The 19,320-nt window shown below is 42.8% G+C and overlaps 1 protein-coding gene and 1 pseudogene across 6 annotated transcripts in view; both read right to left on the bottom strand.

The window, feature by feature from the left end:
• Positions 1-19,320, bottom strand: part of Dclk2 (doublecortin like kinase 2) — a 135,707-nt gene that overhangs the window by 55,939 nt on the left and 60,448 nt on the right. The window lies entirely within an intron of this gene.
• Positions 14,724-15,176, bottom strand: LOC110290677 (small nuclear ribonucleoprotein Sm D2 pseudogene; annotated as a pseudogene).

The raw sequence follows: 19,320 nt of genomic DNA, 5'->3' as shown, positions 1-19,320 counted from the left end.
TGAGAGCAGGTTTTAAAGAGGAAAGCTTTGGGTTTTCTCAGTCCGGGAGGAGATGAGGCAAGTCTGAGAGAGAGAAGCCTTAAGCCTGAAATCTGGGCTCCTGGAGGGAGGGACACAATCTGCCTACAGGGCAGCACAGAAGGCATACCAGTGAACAGGAAGCTGTCACAGGAGAAAGTATCAATTGTGAAACTAGAATGAGGCTTTTCAGCCTGTGGGGCTTTTAGAAAAATCAAAACCTCTTTTTCCACCTTTTGTGGTAGAATTAGCATTTCAAGGGGTTACATCTACCTAGAAATGTAAGAAAAGAAAATGCTATGAACACTGAAGATAAAAACAAACTAGACACAGGAACAAAACCTCTACTGGACTGTTTTCCTGCTGGACTTCACAAGGCTTCAGACACCAAGAGATGGTGGGAGCTGGACCGGGTATGGAAGACAGGCTTCCTCCTGAATTACAGGCATACTAGGAACCATGCTACAAGGCAGGCCAGTGGAGCCTGGGATGGACCAGCAGTTCCTATTTAACCTAAAGGGAGGAAGGCAAAATCAAAATCAACAGACAGCACCGATAACAGGAAAGGATCAGGAACCGCTTTCCCTACCACTGCTTTAGAGTACAGGTCGCCATTTGTAGTTTTCACAAAGCAGATGTGGACTGCTGTGCTAGGGCTTATCATGATTCTGTTTAAGCTATAAATCTGAATGCACAGACATAAAACAGAGGGGCAGGGTGATGGTACAGTTGAAGATGGATAAAAGCCAGTAGTCACAGAAGGAGAAGGGATTTCACTTTCTTCAGTACCATCTCAGCACAGCCCATGAAGAATCAGCACAGAGATTGTGCTGGAAACTAGGCACCTGAACAAGCCGATTGCTGACACACCCACCCACCTACTTACTTGTGTGTGTGCACATACACACTCACGAAGACAATCTTGGGCAAGATATTTAACTTCTATCAGGCTCATGGGAATGAAGGAGCACAAAGAAGAATTAACATGGTGAAACAGAATAGCTGGGACTGGAGAGATGCTCAATAGTGAAGAGACCTTGTTTGCAAGGGAGAGGATCTGAATATCCATGTAAATCCTAAGTATCGTGTAAAAGTCGGGCATGGCCAAGCATAATCTGTAGACTGGTATTATAAGGACAGAGACAAATACCACTCGCTGGCTAGCAAGCCAGTCTAGCCAGAAACGCTGCATTTTTGAGTTCAGTGTGGTGGTTTGAATGGATTTCACCCCTAAGGATTTATGTGTTTGGATGGCTGGCCATAAGGAGTGGCACTGTTAGGAAATGTGGCCTTGTTGGAGGAAGTGTGTTCACCATGCTTTGAAGTGTCATAGCTCTGCCCAGTGTGAAATCAGAGTTTTTCCCTGGCTACTTGCAAAAGACAGTCTCTCCTCCTGGCTGCCTTCAGATCAAGATGTTGAACTCTCAGATCCTTCTCCAGCACCATGTCTGCCTGCAGGCTGCCATGCTTCCTGCTATGGTGGTAATGGACTGAACCTCTGAAACTGTAAGCCAGCCCTGAATAAATGCTCGGTAACATAAGGTTTGCCATGATCATGGTGCCTCTCCACAGCAATAAAACCCTAACTAAGACATTCAGTAAAAGAAACAGAGAGAGAGAGAGAGAGAGAAACAATATCATTTTGTACTCTACATTTCTCATTTTCATATTTGGTCACTCAAGTACTATTTTCATTGTTTACAACTTATTTCACATACTTGAATTCTGAATTTTCTCTTTTAATTTTCATTTTTAAAAAACCCGAGATTAACACTAAGATATGATACAAGTCACTAATCTGTCTCAGGGGAAAAAAATCAGTATTGTGAATAAAATTTGATTTAACAAGAGTGGAAGAAAAAATATATCCATTAGAAGATCTTAATTTGCTTCTAAATTCTTTAATTTAAGGAATTCATTCTTCTAAGAAGCTTGTTGGTAATAGCAAATATGTGGCCTGTGAAAGGAAACTACAGAAATGGGGGTTTAATATTTATACTAATGTGCAAAACTGAAACAATAAGTAGGATTTAATAGAGACACATCCACCTGAGGCATGTGGTATATGATAGGAGCCTGCCCACACTGTCCACACCACTGAGTACTTACAATAGTCATTTTCTATGCTGCAGTAGACAGATTAATTAGGTCAAGATGAACAGGGACCAACATAACTTCTAGTGTAAGTTCCTAGCAGTTTACACATCCCTTCTTTTTCCCTTCCCTACTTCATCTCTGTTAAAGAGAATGCAAACACAAGGAAGGCTTGAGGTCTGACAGAAGTTAGAGTATTCCAAGTGTGATAAACTTTTTATTAAAACAAGAACAGGCCCAGTGGCATCACGAGGCACTTACATTCTTAAACCAAGGGGATACACTGTGTCTTGATTTAGCTGCTATAATTTGGACCCTGAAAGCCTCCCAAAGCCTCACATGGTAAAGGCTTGTAGGACTGTTACAGTAGCATTATTAGGGTGCTGTAGAACCATTAAGAGGTAGAATGGGCAGGTGGCAGGGGCATGCCCTCCAAGAGGACTGTGAGATCAGCCCCTTTCCTTTTCTGTTCTCCAACAATGAAATGAGTGGGTTTGCTATCAAAAGCATCTGCCATAGTGAGCTCCCTCACCAACAGGGCCAACAGAGCCAACTGTCTGGGCTGAAATCTGTAAGACAATGAAACTTTTTCTTTTATAAACTGTTTCAGGTATTTTGTTACAGTGATGCAAAGACGGCCAACACCCTGACCCGCGCCACTCTGAGACTCTCCCATTTCTTTGCCTGCTCAGAGTTGAGAGGGGGCAGCTGAGTAAGCAGGCTAGACACTCAGGCTCCTTTCCAGCCTGAAAGTTCCAGAGTCTAATAACTTACCTTCTAAAAAATGCTACCAAAACAGAAGGCTTTTTTGACAGGAAATAAAGCAATACTTAAGTTTTTCTGTTTCATGTTTTTCTGTTCAAGTTTCAGTTTCTGTAAGACTCTGGCAAGCCTTATACCGGGGACTCCCTGAGTGAATGACATGGAGCCGGAAATCGATGCAAAAAGCAGGAGGAATTTATTGTTCAGGGTTGTCCTACACATGAAGTTGAGAGAGAATGACCACAGTATTTATACGGGTTTTAGAGCAGCAGCCATTAAGCACAATGTGACTGGCAGAAGAGTGTGACTTTTAAACTGATTGGTCTTTAGGGAATGAGGTGACAAGGACTTCCCTTGTCTGTAGGTGGCCAATGGTCTTGGAATGTGTCTCCTTCCCCCTCCCTCCCCCCCCACCCAGGGGTCCTAGGAACGTAATTAAGCCTTTGCTTCCTGCCCCCCCCCCCCAGAGGAGAGGGGTGCCGAAGTGCATCAGGATCTTTCTCTTCCAGGAGGGGAGGGACCTGGTGGAATTTTCCAAAGTTCCTGAGCTGTTCTCTTCACTTCCAAGGATCTTTTGGGGCCACCAAGCCCACTGCCCCTTCACTGAGGTAACTGCCTAGCTCCTTGTGGAGCTCATCATAGACTAAGTGCCACACAATCAGGCTCATTGTCTGGCACCTCACACAGCACCTGCCAGGGAGACTTTGCTCTACATGTTTCTGTGGAGTGAATCCTGACTGGAGTGTTTTGGATCCTTCCTCCTTCTCCTAGCTCTCGCATCATCATCATCCTGTAATTCCTCTCAACCCATTAGCAGTCGGGTTAGCACCAGTTCCTGATGTTTGTCAAAGCCTGTAACTCCATATTTAAAGGGACTCAGCAAAGATCTATTCAACAAATTTTGGTCCTAGACATCTTAAAAAACAAAACCAAAGCCTTCCTAGACTCTGTCTTGCATCACAGAGTCTCTCTGAAGAATTAAACCTTTCATCAGTATCTCAGAGTGCTTTGAGATTCCATTACTCCAACTATGGGCTACAGAGACTGCAATACGCAATTATGCCCTATACTTGATTTATCTGGAAGCTTGCAGTTTCCATAGATGAGGGTCTCCTGAGATATCAGAAGTGTACTTTACAGAAATATTCCACATTCCACGACCTGGGAGGAATGCAAAGAAAACATCTTCAGTCTCAGAGAAAGACTGGTTTAAATCTGTGTAATAATAAGGGTGAGCCTTTGCACTGTCAAATGCCTTGCTGGTAGAACAAAGACATTTCATACAAGAAATAATAGGATGGTGGGTACACATCAGGATTTTTATGGGTCTTCTTCCATTTTAACTGAGTATGTGGGTGGGAACGGAGGAGGTAGCTCCTGAAATCAAAAGCTTTCAAAATCAGAGTCCTGCTATATGGCTGCTTCCACTGAATACCTTACATTTTTAAAAAGAATTTTACCTTATTTCTAAGAATGACTTGAAAAATCTCAAACAGGAAGCCCAATATATTTATATTGAAACTGAAATCACCATGTGGCCTTTTAATAGAGCTGTACTGACATCAATGTGCAGTCTTCTGTAAACATGCAATGAGTGAATAATAAAGGAAAACTGCATTTCATTCTGATCCCCCAAGCAACAGTTTATTATATGACTCTTCTGTTTTGTAAATATTTAGAGAAACAGCTTCCACATGTCAAGGAAACTCTAAGGAGGAGAGTTTTGACGTAAAGGATAAGTCTGAGTGCCATTTTTATTTTACAGTGCTAGCAAAGGGAGCCACTTGCACTAGATTGCCCACCTCAGTGTTTGAGACCCTGAAAACCAGCAGATTACTTCATTGAAACACTATCTTACACACACACACAGACAGAGACAGACAAACAGACAGATTTGTTTTGTTTAAATCAATTCTACTAGAATAGCTTTTGTTTTTTTTAAAGGTACAGGGGAATGGGGGATGGGGAACTTCCCTAGCTTGTCTGTGACATGAATCCCATCTTCAACACTTCGGGAAAAGGGGGTTGGGTGGAGACAGGAGAACCAAATATGAAATTTGAAATAAATAAAGAGTAAGTCATTTCGTCCTCCAAAATTCAAGAAACACGAAGTCAGTAAACAGAAGCTGGGATTCTCCCCAACTCTTTAGCCCGGACAACAACGAATACAATTAGCATACATTGCCTGCTTTGTTCTCAGTGAATGCTGGCTGCGCTTTCCACAACAAGCTACTTAGAATAGCAATGTTTTTCAGTTTCCTGTAAATCCATTCAGCCAAGCACATGGATCCTACGGTTGCCATAGAAACAGAACCAAAGCTCAAAGACAGCAGCACTTACAGTAAAAGGCTTCTCAATGGCACCTGCAGACAGTCCCTACACCCCTGCGTTTAATTCTTGTCTGTTAAAAACAACAACAACAACAAAAAAAACTGGATTTCAGCTTCATTTTCCTACTGCTCCCACCAATCACAACTAATCATAGGGTTTTACAACCAAACATTTGATTTCATAAAATGTTTCTTTCCGTCAACAGAGAGAAGACCTTAAACTTTTAAAGCTACCAACTGATACTTCCTAGGAGAGACAATGGCCTTATAAAAGAAGAAAATTTCTAAGATAATTTGACTGCTAGTATTAAAGCAGAAAAAGCTGTCCAATGTACTCTAGGGCTTTCTAAGGAACGGAAGCCACAGCAAAATTCCAGATGAAGTCAGACAAGGAAATCGGAAGTCAGCCTACTGAGCCAGCCCTCCTGTGACTCCATCCTCTGTGTCTTGCTGTGACTCTAGGGACTAGGGAACCAAATGTTTCTAAGCAGATGTAACAGCACCTTGCATAAAGACTTTCTAGGGCTCAAGTCATTCCAAATAATAAACAAACAAATAAAAAGAAACTATGTTACAAAAAGGGCAATGGAACCACAGCTCAAAGTGGTAACTGTCTAAAACTGGCCTATCTGCAACAGATGAGGTAAGGGAACATCCATGGGGGAAAAGGGCACACTCTACACAAGGAATCTCAGTCTCACTAAGTTTCTCTTAGCCACCAGGACAACCTTACCAAGGACTCACATGCCCCTTTACCTAAAAGGAGCTTAACAAGGCTCAAAAGCTTAGGCAAAATGTTCCAAGTCCCGGAGCCAGAGGAGGAGACTTCTCACTGGACCACATGCTGTTCCCCTAAAGAGAAGTATTAACTGTGATTTACAACCTCCAAGAAAACATAAAAGAGCTTATGAAATAAGTCAGCAGCTTTTATACTTGTCTAAAATCCAAACAACTAAGCCATTTTTCTGTCTTTTATGAAATAAGTGAATGGCAAGGATGTAATCTTATACCTAGGAATTTTTTTTTTTTTTAAAAGGATCGACTTCTAAGTAATGTTTTAAGGTCATTACAAGTTCAGGCCAACTTCTTATGCTTTAGGGAATAGTGAATATGTTCTGAAATTGATATCTTCAAACAAATTGGCTAACTCTCTTGAAACAAATTATAAACACAAGTTTCAATCATATGGTTTTAAAATAGGACTCCACTTGTTGCCAGACTGGAAATACTAAATGTATCAATATGTGTTAATGAATACTATGACCTCTACATATTTTAAAAACAGGCAGAACCTGCAGGATTTTTCAGGAATTGATTCTCTGCACATAGAAATCGCATCAGCTTACACTCTGGTTATCAGCATGGCATCACCACACACGATCACACTCAAGAGAAGTAAGAGCCTGGGAATCATTAATTAAGATGATATGGAGAAACCTGACCGATTAATCCTTAATTATTCTGGAAAATGAAAGTCCTCAACACTGCCAGCACAAACGTTGTTACTATCCTTAATTGTTCTGTGGCACTTAGGTTCTAAAACACAATGTATCTGAAAGGGGTCAGGTCCTCTTTTACTTTTTTGTTCTCCTCTCTAAATAAAATTGTTGCTCTCCTTTCTTGAGTTATTCTTTGAACTTACATTCTGGCATCAAGAAACAACTACAGCAGAACCCATCCCAACTTAACCTGCCTGACAGATACTCTCGGGTTGTTTTGGGTTTTTTTTGTTTTTTTTCAGTCACAGGCAGATTTCCCTTGCTGCAATGGCATGGCCCTCACTCATGCACATGTGGGCAACACTAACTGGGTTATAAACACAAAACTAAATAACAAACACACCAACCAACCCATGAGGTTGGGAAGAGAACATGTCAACAGGGACAAGGGGAAGATGGGGGAGGAAAATATAATTAGGTTTCATTCATACAGAATTCCTAACAAAAAAAAAAAACTTAGCCGGGAGTGGAGGTGCAGAGGCAGAAGCAGAGGCAGGTCCATCCATCTCTGTGAGTTTGAGGCCAGCTTAGTCTGCAAAACAAGTTCCAGGACAGCCAGGGCTTTTATGCAGAGAAATGCTGTCTTGAAAAAAAAAAAAAAACAAAAACACAAAGCCAAAAGAATAAAAAATATATATATTTTTTGGTTTGGTTTGGTTTTTCTGCTTTTTTGAGATAGGGTTCTTCCACAAGGCCCTGGCTGTTCCGGAACTCTCTTTTAAAGAGCAGGCTGGCCTCAAACTCAACAGAGATCCATCTGCCTCTGCCCTCCTCCCCACTCAAGTGCTGGAATTAAAGGTGTATGCCGCTGTGGCCGGGCTAAGAAATTAATTTTGTAAAAGCTTTGACCCTAAAGATTCCAGCTGAAAAGGTCAGCTAAGGAACTATGGGAAGGTCATGAAACACTTGAGCTTCCAGAAGGGAGAGGCGAATTAACTCTTCTCACACCACAGGGCAGGAACCAACCTGTGGGTGGGGACTCATTCCTCAGGACAGACCCACCTTCAGACAAGGGAAGTCCTTGTCACCTCATTCCCTAAAGGCCAATCAGTTTAAAGGGTGCACTGCTCTGCCAATCATATTGTGCCTAGTTGCTGATGGTCTATTCTGCCCCCTGGAAACCATATAAAAACTCGCCGACTGATCTGATGGAGATGCTGGTGGTCGCTGCCTCTCCTTCAGGTCTGGGACGACCCCAGTGCACTGGGAGCAATAAATTCCTCTTGCTTTTTGCATTGATCCCTGCTCCACGTGGTTCTCTCAGGGGGTTCCCAGTAAGCTAAGGCTCCCAGGAGTCTTACACAGCAACAAACTTCTCTTTGAGTTGCTCCTCTACCCACATCTGATTTGGTAGAGTGAACATCCTGCACACTTGTTAGGGAGACATTTCAAGCTGCAGAATGTAAGAGGATCTTAAGAGTAAACTGAGGCCAGGCAATGGTGGCACGTGCCTTTAATCCCAACATTTGGGAGGCAGAGGCAGGCGGATTTCTGAGTTCAAGGCCAGCCTGGTGTACAGAGTGAGTTCTAGGACAGTCAGGCTTCACAGAGAAACCCTGACTCAAAAACCAAAAAAAAAAAAAAAGAGTAAACTGAGGGCTAGTAAGCTGATTCCATGCTTACAGGGGTCTGTCTGAGGACCTCAGATTCCTCCAACCCAACCCACATTCTAAGAGAGAACTACCAACAACTATTGTCTGTCCTGCAAAGGCACACCATAACACACGCACACTCACATACATACATATATATTCATGCACATACAAATATACTAAATTTAAAATAAGAATGAATGAGGGCTGGTGGCTTTGTGAAGAAAGAAAATAAGCTTTAGCATCCAAAATTTGTATTGCCTAATGACAAACTTCCCTCTGTTTTCTTCCTTGTTTTTAGTTATGGTTCAATCAGACGGACAAGTTAGAGCGGACTCCAAAGTAAGCAGAAAAATACTGTGCTATAGAAAATATAAGGTTTTGGTTTCTATAGCTACATTTATTTTCACAGGACAAAATGTCAAAATTTTCATTTTCAAACCAGTATAAATCCTATAAGAAAAGCAATGAGAAAAAAATCTCCATGGTATGGTCTTGGTGGATGGAAGGCTCGCTCTCGGAAGGAAAGCACACCACCACTCAGATCATTCATGGCAACACTTTAAAAAACAAAACTGGGGGCTGGTGAGATGGCTCAGTGGGTAAGAGCACCTGACTGCTCTTCCGAAGGTCCAGAGTTCAAATCCCAGCAACCACATGGTGGCTCACAACCATCCATAACGAGATCTGGCGCCCTCTTCTGGAGTGTCTGAAGACAGCTACAGTGTACTTACATATAATAAATAAATAAATAAATCTTTAAAAAAAAAAACAAAACTGATGGAGCCAGGGCAAATACCACACTAAGCCTCCTGGGACAGATACCACACTTCCTGTTTAGAAGGCACCTGCTCTCGGCATACAATACAGAGAAAGCTAGCTACCCTTACATGCACACAACAGACATGTCGTCATTGCAGCAAAATTGGAAGTGAGACAGCTTAACAGTTACAGTTCCTAGTTATTAAGAGTCTCTCCAAAATGCAAACAGAAACTGTGTTGTTTTGTGTTTTGTTTTGTTTTGTTTTTTACTCACACATTCTAGATTTTCATTTATGTAGAACCTCAAACGAAGTTAGGAAATGCTTTTGGCTAATGTATATATTAACCTAGGATTTAAAGTACAACAAATAAAGTCTCAGCCCTCAAGGTAAGATTATTTTGTCATGTCTACTTTGGACCCCCCCCCTTTAATATAAGGAAACACAAAATAAGTAAAAATGTCTTCTTTTAGTTTTCCTCAGCCCTCTCCTCCTCCTCCTCCCTACTCCACACATCCTTTCTTCACCTCCCCAGGACAATGTTATTAAACAGCTGTTAGTGTCCTTCCAAGTTATGTTTGTAGACCTCCTAGTACAAAGAGTGTGTCTAAATTGTTCAGTACTGTAAAAAAAAAACAAAACAAAACCCTAAGCTATGTGGTGCTGCATGCATCAGCCAGGAACTTGCCGGCTTAACCCTGTGTTGATTGAAACAACCAGGTTTTAGTTTTTTATGTTTCCTTTTCACATTTAGGTGGTTTCCTAAAGTTTGTTTTTTTGAAGACTACTAATGTACAATCAACTTGATTAATTTTAATTTAAAAGAACCATCCTGTATAGTCTCTTGATCCTTTCAAAGAAACCTGTTTTCTCAGAATATTTACTTTAGTTAATATATTATATTTTAACAACCAAGTTCTAACATGTAGGCAAAGACTTAAGGAAAAAAAAAAAAACCAATCCATTCTTTGCACACAGACTTCACCTGCAATTGCCAACTAGGAACCTGTAGCAAACTCATGACATTTAGATCTAGAGATGTAGGCAAAATTATTATTCCAAAGAGCAAGGTTTCCTGAGAGGAAGGGGTTATTAACAACTCTGGGGAAATTTTAAATAACTGAAACCTAGAACTGTTCTTAAAAGAACTATATCTAATTTGGGGGAGGGGAGGATGTCAAGGACTTAATTCTTTAAAATAGCTCTTTCCAAAAGACAAAGAAAGCAAAGGAAGAAAATGCAAAACCCTAAAAGATTCAGTCTGCACCGTAACACAAGTCAGGGTTTGAAGGCACGGCAAACTTGTCTCATGAAGAATGCATATGAGGAATCCCTCCCTGAAGAATTCTGCATGCTGGGAAACACTGATGAATTGTGTGCATGCAGAATTTCTTATCTTTTTCTTGCATCCAGAGACATGATATTCTTTCAAAGAAACATCTACTTTTTTTTTTTTTTTTTTTTTTTTGCAAGTCTCCAGGGCTGTCAATTAAACTGGAACTGGGACCAGAGAGTAAGGGAAGTTGTCTGCAAGCATTTATCATCAAGTTATATGCCTTGCGGAGGAGCCAGCTGTCTTAAATAACCATCCCCTCCCTGGGGCCACAAGTCTGGGCAAGAATGCTGCTCATGTCAGAAACTCATGTCATAAGATTAGATTTGAATGGGGAAGCAAAGGAAACTTCGTCTCTTTTCTACAGCTGGGATTGATTAGTCCCTTCCCAACAAGGAGGCTGTTATTTAGCTTGAAAAGAAGAGCCTCCTTCCTTCTTGGCTATTTTCCAATCAGTCTTGGCACCTGAATGACTCAGAACACCATGCCCCAGCACAGCCCTAATGCTTCTCAGGCCCTCTCTAGGAAGACGCTTTGCTGTGTTATTTCTCCATGGCAAAGAGGAGAAGTTGCCCTTGAATTCTCATGTGATCAGGCCAGCTGGAATATCAAGGATGGACGCCTGGACAGGTCAGCATGTCTTGGACAGGGTTAGCACGCAACATATGGAGACGGACTCCTGCTATGGCATCTAGACTCAGGGCACGTATCCAATCTGAATGAGTGGGTGAATTGCGTGTAGGCAGGCAGGAGACTCCTGGTTCGCAGCGCATAGGATTAGGCTCAAGGGAAGCAGCTCGAACTACTAAAATGGAGTTGGCTGTGAAGAGCCAAGTGCTGAAGCAGAACGCCAATGTGATGAGCGAGATCAGAAAAGGGAGGTGTGGCAGCCTAGTTCGAAGTATCTGAACACTGGTGGATTCTACATAAAAATCAAAGTCATTTGACCAAAGATCTGCATCTACTTTTCATCACAGTCCATCTAAAGCAGTGATTCTCAACCAGTTCCCCATGGTCTGGAGACCCCCAACCATAAAATTATGTCATTTCTACTTCGTAACTGTAATTCTGCTACTGTTAAGAATCATAATATAAACATCTGATATGCGGGATATCTGATGACTCACACGTTGAGAATCTCTGATCTAAAGCAATTTAAAACAGTCTGTCCTCAAAGAAACTCAAGTGTCAGGAATCCTAGAGGCAGGGAGAAAATACCAAGAGACTACGGAAAGGTCAGCTATTCCCAGGGAGAGAAAGACTTCTTCAGTGAGAAGATACAACCATGTCCACCTCCCCTAAAGTATGAAGATGCCGAAATGAGGCTGCAGAAACCATTGCCATCTTGAGTGTAGCCAATTACTTAAACACACACACAATACAACTACACAAAATCCTTATATGCTTAAATTTTAAGTGTGAAGATGAAATCTTCACAAATATTAAAGCCTGGAATATGGCCCGTAAAGGTTTAACCTCTATCTCCAACAGGTGATGATAAGCCCTCATAGAGGACTAAGGATAAACTCCATCACGGTTCAGTGATGGGCAGTTCACTTCCCAAACCCCGTTTCTCATGTGTACCACCCTAGAGTCCCAACTTGACACCAGAGAAATCCTAGATTCGTTCCCCTCCAGCCATGGAGAAGAACCAACAAGAAACTGACCTTACCTTTGCTTTGGAAGCAACTACTGCTTTTGCTCAGCAGAAGACAGTTTTATGCTACAGCCCAGTTCCTGGATAGCACCAGGGAAATCAAGTGTTTTCTTAGATAACGGACTCTGTTTGGATCAAACCTTCCTGTTATAAGCCATCTTATCGGCAGATGAACTTGATAAAGAAAATTTGTAATATAGTTTTTCAATGTGTCCTCCTTAAGACATTTTCTCATGGTTTACTCACAAAAGTAGGGTTCTGTCGTTGACTCTCTACCCCTTTAAAGGTCTCCTCCTACTACAAAGCATAGATTAACCCCCAAAGCAGCCCTGTGTTCTGAAAAACACGAACAGCTTCCGTGTGTCACAGCAGGCACCAACATTAAGAATTAGAGGAGTTCTGGTATACAAAGACAAGCCGTGTCTCTGGAGTCTTCAACCGTGGGAGACTACTTTGGGGATACTGAGATCCACAGGATCTGCTCTATGGGAGAAGGCTGACCCTGATCACCCATTCTAATACTCCTAACCTGAGACAAACAGAACATTTCATAGCTAAACATAAGGGGAAGCAAAATGTAGAACAAAGATTTCCTGCAGCATGCTAGACTCCACAGCTCTGTGGGCATGCACACGTGGAAGTGACTGACTGAAGTCTGTTAAGGAAGAACTTTCATCAGCACAATGGTGGCTGCGACTCTCCTGGCTTATGTCTGATGCCCTAATCGTAGATTCTACTGTTAACAAGTCATTCTTTGATTTAGATGGATGGATGGACAATTTTTTTCTTTTCTTTTCTTTTCTTTTCTTTTTTTTTTTTTTTTTTTTTGGTTTTTTGAGACAGGGTTTCTCTGTGTAGCCCTGGCTGTCCTGGAACTCACTCTGTAGACCAGGCTGGCCTCGAACTCAGAAATTCACCTGCCTCTGCCTCCCACGTGCTGGGATTAAAGGCATGCGCCACCACTGCCTGGCTCGGACAAATTCTTGTTGCCATCAGTATAGCGGGATTAATAATCATGGAAGATTATTTACTTCACCACTTCATAAGAGTTTGGCAATCCTTCCCTCTTAAATCATCAGAATCATTGCAGGATGAATAACCTGAGTTTCACTTCCGTCCTGTCCTGTCCCGGCCATGACACCTCCCTATGATCCTTTTGTTTTGAGTCGACTTGGCTCTTACTCCTCTCCACCCCATCCAGCAGCCTATTAAAATTCATGGCGTCTGCCTGCTCCCCCCCCCCAGTGCAAGTATCTGATTGCAGCTGACAGCCTCCCAGCCCCAGGGTTTTCCCACTGCCTGGGAGGACAATGCGGGGCACTCACAGCTAAGGACGCAGGTCCAACTAAAATTCTGTTTTACTTCTATTGCCAAAAGCAGAAACTTCCTTCTAGAACAACACATCCTTCAGGGTAGGATCAGCACTTAAAAGGGGTGAAGAAAACGTGTTTCTGTCCCTCAAGATAGGAGCTGCCTGGCTCAGCCAAGCAGAAGAACTCAGTCCTCTAGTAACCTTAACTGCATCACTGGTGACACTTCTGAAGAGCAAGTTTTCTTGTGCTTCCTGTTACCATGCTCCACAGACACTGGGCACAGGTGAGCCGGATGCCGAAGACAGGGAGGGGCACTGTCCTCTAAAAGGATTCTTAGGGTCCAAAAGGACACAACTGGAATACTGCGTTTGCTGCTCTTCATCCTATGCTACCACTGCAGAACGAAGGGCCCGAGAGTGGAAACCAAGTCTGCCCTAAGATCAAGTCCTGATCTACTTCCCTGTGCCCGTTTTTCCCTTCTCGTCAGTCCTATGACAGAGAAAAATATTGAAGTATTTAAGAATCATACACTCTGAACACTGCAAAAGTTGTCTTGCCAGACAAAAGTGAGAAGAAACAAGGTGTCGAGCTGTGACCAAAATCCTGCAAGAAAAACTTAAAAGGGGGACAGGTTTATTTGGCTCACAGGTTCACTGGGCTCAGTCTAGTGTGCTAGGAAAGGACATCGCAGCGGCAGGAGAGTGCATAGCAGGACAGTTCCGTTCATGGCAAGCAGAAAGCAGGTGGAGAAAAGGAAGGCAGGAAGGAGACATTCCTCAACGAGGCCTTACCTCTGACACTACCTAACACTGCCACCATATTATGAATCCATCAAGGGACTCATTGGTTCAGAGCCCTCAAGATTTCAATCTCTTTCCCAACAGCCTCCAGTAAGTAAGTTCATATTTAGGCTATGACATTCTACACCTCGCTGCCAAAGGCTCAGGGCCACATCATAATCTAAAAGGCATCTAGCCCATCTACAAGTCCCCACAGTCCTAACAGTTCTAACACTGTTCATAAGTTAAAATCCAAAGTCTCCTCTGGGACCCAGAGTAAACACTTAGCTATAAGATCCTACAAAAATCAAAACCAAATTACAGACTTACAGGATTCAGTGACAGGGTAAACATTCCCATTGCAATAAGGCAGTAATGGGGTGGGGACATAGGTTTGACAGCTAAAACCAAAGCAAGACCTTAACCCACCAGGGCCAACATTAAGTCCTGTAATTCCATGTCCAGCACTGTGGCATGTGACAGCATGATATAACTTGGCATTTGCAAACTCACATGGCCTGTTTCCTGGGCTGGTTCCATGTGTTGCCTGGGCCTTTTCTTTTTATTTTTTATTTTTTATTTTTTTTTTACAAAAAGCACAGGGTTTTATTTCTCACCCTTTGGGCAGGGTTCTGCAGGCCTTCACAGGGCAGGGAGCAGGCTCTACTTGCCAGCGATGAGCGGGTTCCGCAGCACCACGATGACCGAGTCCCCACGCAGGAACATCTTGGAGATGTCCTTGTTGACAGGCTTGGACTTCTTCTTGCCCTTGCCGCTCTTGGGGACCTCAGTCTACATCTCCTTCTCATTTTCCAGCACCATGTTGCAGTGCCTGTCAAAGGCCTTCACCCGGCCCAGCAGCTTCTTGTTGTTGCGACAGTTAATGAGCACTTGCGTGTTGTTCTTGACCGACTGTGTTAGCACTGAGAGGGGACCTGTGTTGAATTCCTCCTCCTCCCGCTTCTGCAGCTCCTCTGGGGTCATCTCACTCTTGGGTTTATTGAGGAGACTCATGGTGTAGGTTTCACTCGCAGATCACTCCCCTGGGCCTTTCCTTAATAGATAGCCTATATCCCTGGCATCTCCAACTTCCCAGGGTCTCTACTTTACAGCTTTCAACCCTACAACTTCACAAAGCACTCTTGGGGCTCCTTGTAAGGGTCCTGACCTTGACATACACTGCCTGGCTTCAGGTTTCTTTTGAAAGCTTGCAGAAGCCCATGACTCTAAGTTCTCATGCCTACAAAGGCCTAGTTCTCATGCCTACAAAGCAGCATCACGTGACCAACTCCAAAGTCTGCTGTCAGCTCCATGGGTGTCGAGAACCCTTGACCCAAAGCTAAAGACACTTCTGAGTGCATGCACGGCTGAACCTAGGAATATACTTCTCTGGATGGCCGTGTGTAAGCAATGCCATGTTGACTTCTCTTCTCTAAGAGTCTTTCCATTCAGTTAAAAGCCATTAACCTTGGTTCTATGATAGGGGGTATCCAGATAATTCTTTAAATGTCCTTAAAGCATCATTCTATTGTCCTGATACAAAGTACTTGGCTTCTGTGTGTGCACATGCACCTGTGTGTTCGTGTTGTGTGGGTGCTTATACACATGTATGCACATGTGTGTGGAGGACAGAGATCAGTGTTTCTGAGACAAGATCTCCCCTGGACCTGAAATCTTCAGCAGGAGGTCATCAGGATCTTCCTGCTTCTTTCCAGGCTACTACTTGTTAAGTCAAGCCAGATCTTCAAGCACGTGGGAAAAAAAATAACTGATAAAAACCTAGGCTGAGCACCTACCAGCTTACCCCACGGCTTGTCCTTGGCCCAAACCTCAGAGCTACAGCACAGCTACTTCTTAGCAACAGTCAATCAAAGATGAGTCTGATTGTTTCAGATGTGCTTTCAGGCCATTTGTGATTGTTCATGCTCCTGCTTCAGAGCACCCGCCTGTCGGCTCACAACAGACATTCAGTTCCATATACTCGCCAGGCTGGACACCCCCTCACTTACTCCCATCCCTATAAAACCTTGTCTTGCTGAGGTCTCGAGGCTGCTCCACCTTCCCTTCCTGTCCTGCTGTGTCAGGGTTGGGTTGGAGGAGAGCCCAAGCCTGAGCTTGTAATAAAGAGACCCTAATGCTATTGCATCGGAAACAGCTCCTTGGTGGTCTTTTGGGGTTCACCAGCACTTCCTGACAGAACAAACTGATGATACCAATGGGACACCTGCAATTGTGGAAGAGCTAAGGGCAAGGAGGGAAAAGGGAGGCAGAAGGTGATATAATTTGGTGGTATTTCTAATAACAAATTTAACAATATATAAAGCTCTAGTTTTCCAGAACATTCCATAAGGGAAACGTAATTTTCTAGAGATGGGGTAGTACTCAATATCTGCATGCAACCACTTTTATACAACCAAGTTCTTTTCAGATGTCTCCACTTTATGTTATGAAAATTACTTGATTTTACATGAATTTACTCCAAACTAATGATATATCAAAGTACCGCTAAAACAGGTTTCAGAGACAAAGGGTCAAGGGCCAGGATTCTGGTCTCCATTTTGCTTCTAAAGTATAGTGAAAATGTGGCCAGGTAATCTAGTCTCGTAATAGTTCACTTACAACCTCTCTCTAGGGGTGCACAGGTAGCAGACCAAGAAATCTCTAGTGAGCCTAACTGAACCACCCTGTTTTCATTGTCCCAAATCCACGGGCACACAGTGGTCATCTATGAACCCTGCTGCTCTCCTGCACAGACTGTCTTTTCACTCCAATTCCCCCTCATTGCTCCTAGTGCCACTTCTCAAGCTTTTAGTTTATTGTAAACTGGTTAGATTCCAACTCTTCTCACAGTGGGAGGACCTGGGAATCATCTTGACCAATTTCTTCCCTCTCGAACGCCCTCCACTGCATTAACAAACCTTATTCTTCCTTTCACTCTTTCTTTCTTGTATTATTTGTTGTTAAATTTGAATTACAAATATCCCAGTTTGCTTTAGTATAAATATATCTTACTAAATTAAACTTTGCCTATAGGTTGAGTTCTTATTTAATAAATTGCAATCTAACTTATTAGAAGGAAAACAACCTGAAATCCTGGCTTGGATATATACTTTTTTTTTTTTTAACAATACCTACATCTTAGGCAGTCACACCAGCTGAGCTTTGACCATGAGCAGTCAATTAATCAAGACCCTGTCTGAATAAAAACCAAGTGCCTTTCTGCACCTCAGCCCATCATAACTTAAATGCTACCTGGCTATGCTGCACAAGGAGCTCTCTACACCTCTTCTGGTTCTGGAGGGCCAGAATCTGTAAAGGAATTCTATTCCATTTATTAAAAACTTCCCTTTGAACTGTCCCATAGGTGAACACACATATATGCGTGCATGCATGTGCGCTCGCTCTCGCTCTCTCTCTCTCTCTCTCTCTCTCTCACACACACACACACACACACACACACACACACACACACACACGAGGGTGTGTGTCAAACCTCATCCTGTACAAGGATTTTTAGAAGCTAACTTTATAGGTGAAATACTTTAATGATTTTCCAGAATGAAAGGCTCTACCTAATTCGATGACAGTTTTTATCAAGAAGACTGGCACTCTATGACAAGAATCCCATCACCTAGAAATGCTGGGGAAGGTCTGTGTATGTGCACACGTGGGAACTAAGAGTGACCACAGCAATTTACAGAAGTGTATCTTCTGAGACTTCCAGGGTGTAGCACTGGATGAAACAGCAGCGTTAAAGAAACATGCTCTCACTAAATCTAGGGTAAGGCTGTTCAAAATATCTAATAAACACCGCATCTCCAGGTCAAACCAACTCTCATCTTTGGCCTTCAAAGGCCACATGGAGAAACTAAAACAGCTCAGCTTCATGATCAGTTCAATGATTGGAATAACCCAAAAACCAAAGCTAACAAGTAAGAACTGCTGCTGAGCCATTTCTTCAGCGCTGATAGGATGTGGGTGAGTGCTCACAACATCATTGCCAAACCAATGCACTTACTAATTCTGAATGTCAATGGAAGCCTATCGCAGAGTTCTAGGGTCTCAACAGTGACCACACCTTCCTGGAAGCAGGGCTCACCTTCCTGTCTAAGACTAATAATCTAATGGTAGCTACTATAGAGAGTGGGAAAACCCAGGGAAGTTTAGACTTTCCTACATAAGTATCAGATTTTGTATCAAAAGTAAAACTCCAGTCAGAATGGCTAAGATCAAAAATTCAGGTGACAGCAGATGCTGGCGAGGATGTGGAGAAAGGGGAACACTCCTCCATTGCTGGTGGGATTGCAAGCTTGTACAACCACTCTGGAAATCAGTCTGGCGGTTCCTAAGAAAATTGGACATAGTACTACCGGAGGATCCCGCAATACCTCTCCTGGGCATATATCCAGAAGATGTGCCAACTTGTAATAATGACACATGCTCCACTATGTTCATAGCAGCCTTATTTATAATAGCCAGAAGCTGGAAAGAACCCAGATGCCCCTCAACAGAGGAATGGATACAGAAAATGTGGTACATTTACACAATGGAGTACTACTCAGCTATTAAAAAGAATGAATTTATGAAATTCCTAGGCAAATGGATGGACCTGGAAGGCATCATCCTGAGTGAGGTAACCCAATCACAAAGGAACTCGCACAATATGTACTCACTGATAAGTGGATATTAGCTCAGAAACTTAGGATACACATGATATAAGATACAATTTGCTAAACGCATGAAACTCAAGAAGAATGAAGACCAAAGTGTGGACACTTTGCCCCTTCCTAGAAATGGGAACAAAACACCCATGGAAGGAGTTACACAGACAAAATTTGGAGCTGTGACGAAAGGATGGACCATCTAGTGATTGCCATATCCAGGGATCCATCCCATAATCAGCTTCCAAACACTGACACCATTGCATACACTAGCAAGATTTTGCTGAAAGGACCCAGATATAGCTGTCTCTTGTGAGACTATGCCGGGGGCCTAGCAAACACAGAAGTGGATGCTCACAGTCAGCTATTGGATGGGTCACACAGCCCCCAATGGAGGAGCCAGAGAAAGTACCCAAGGAGCTAAAGGGATCTGCAACCCTATAGGTGGAACAACAATATGAACTAACCAGTACCCCGGAGCTCTCATCTCTATCTGCATATGTGTCAAAAGATGGCCTAGT

The sequence above is a fragment of the Mus caroli genome, unplaced genomic scaffold, assembly GCF_978045245.1.
Source record: "Mus caroli unplaced genomic scaffold, Mus_caroli_1 scaffold_3, whole genome shotgun sequence".
Classification (NCBI taxonomy): Eukaryota; Metazoa; Chordata; class Mammalia; order Rodentia; family Muridae; genus Mus; species Mus caroli.
Note: the sequence above shows the minus strand (reverse complement) of the source record. Positions and strands in the feature narration are given on the sequence as shown.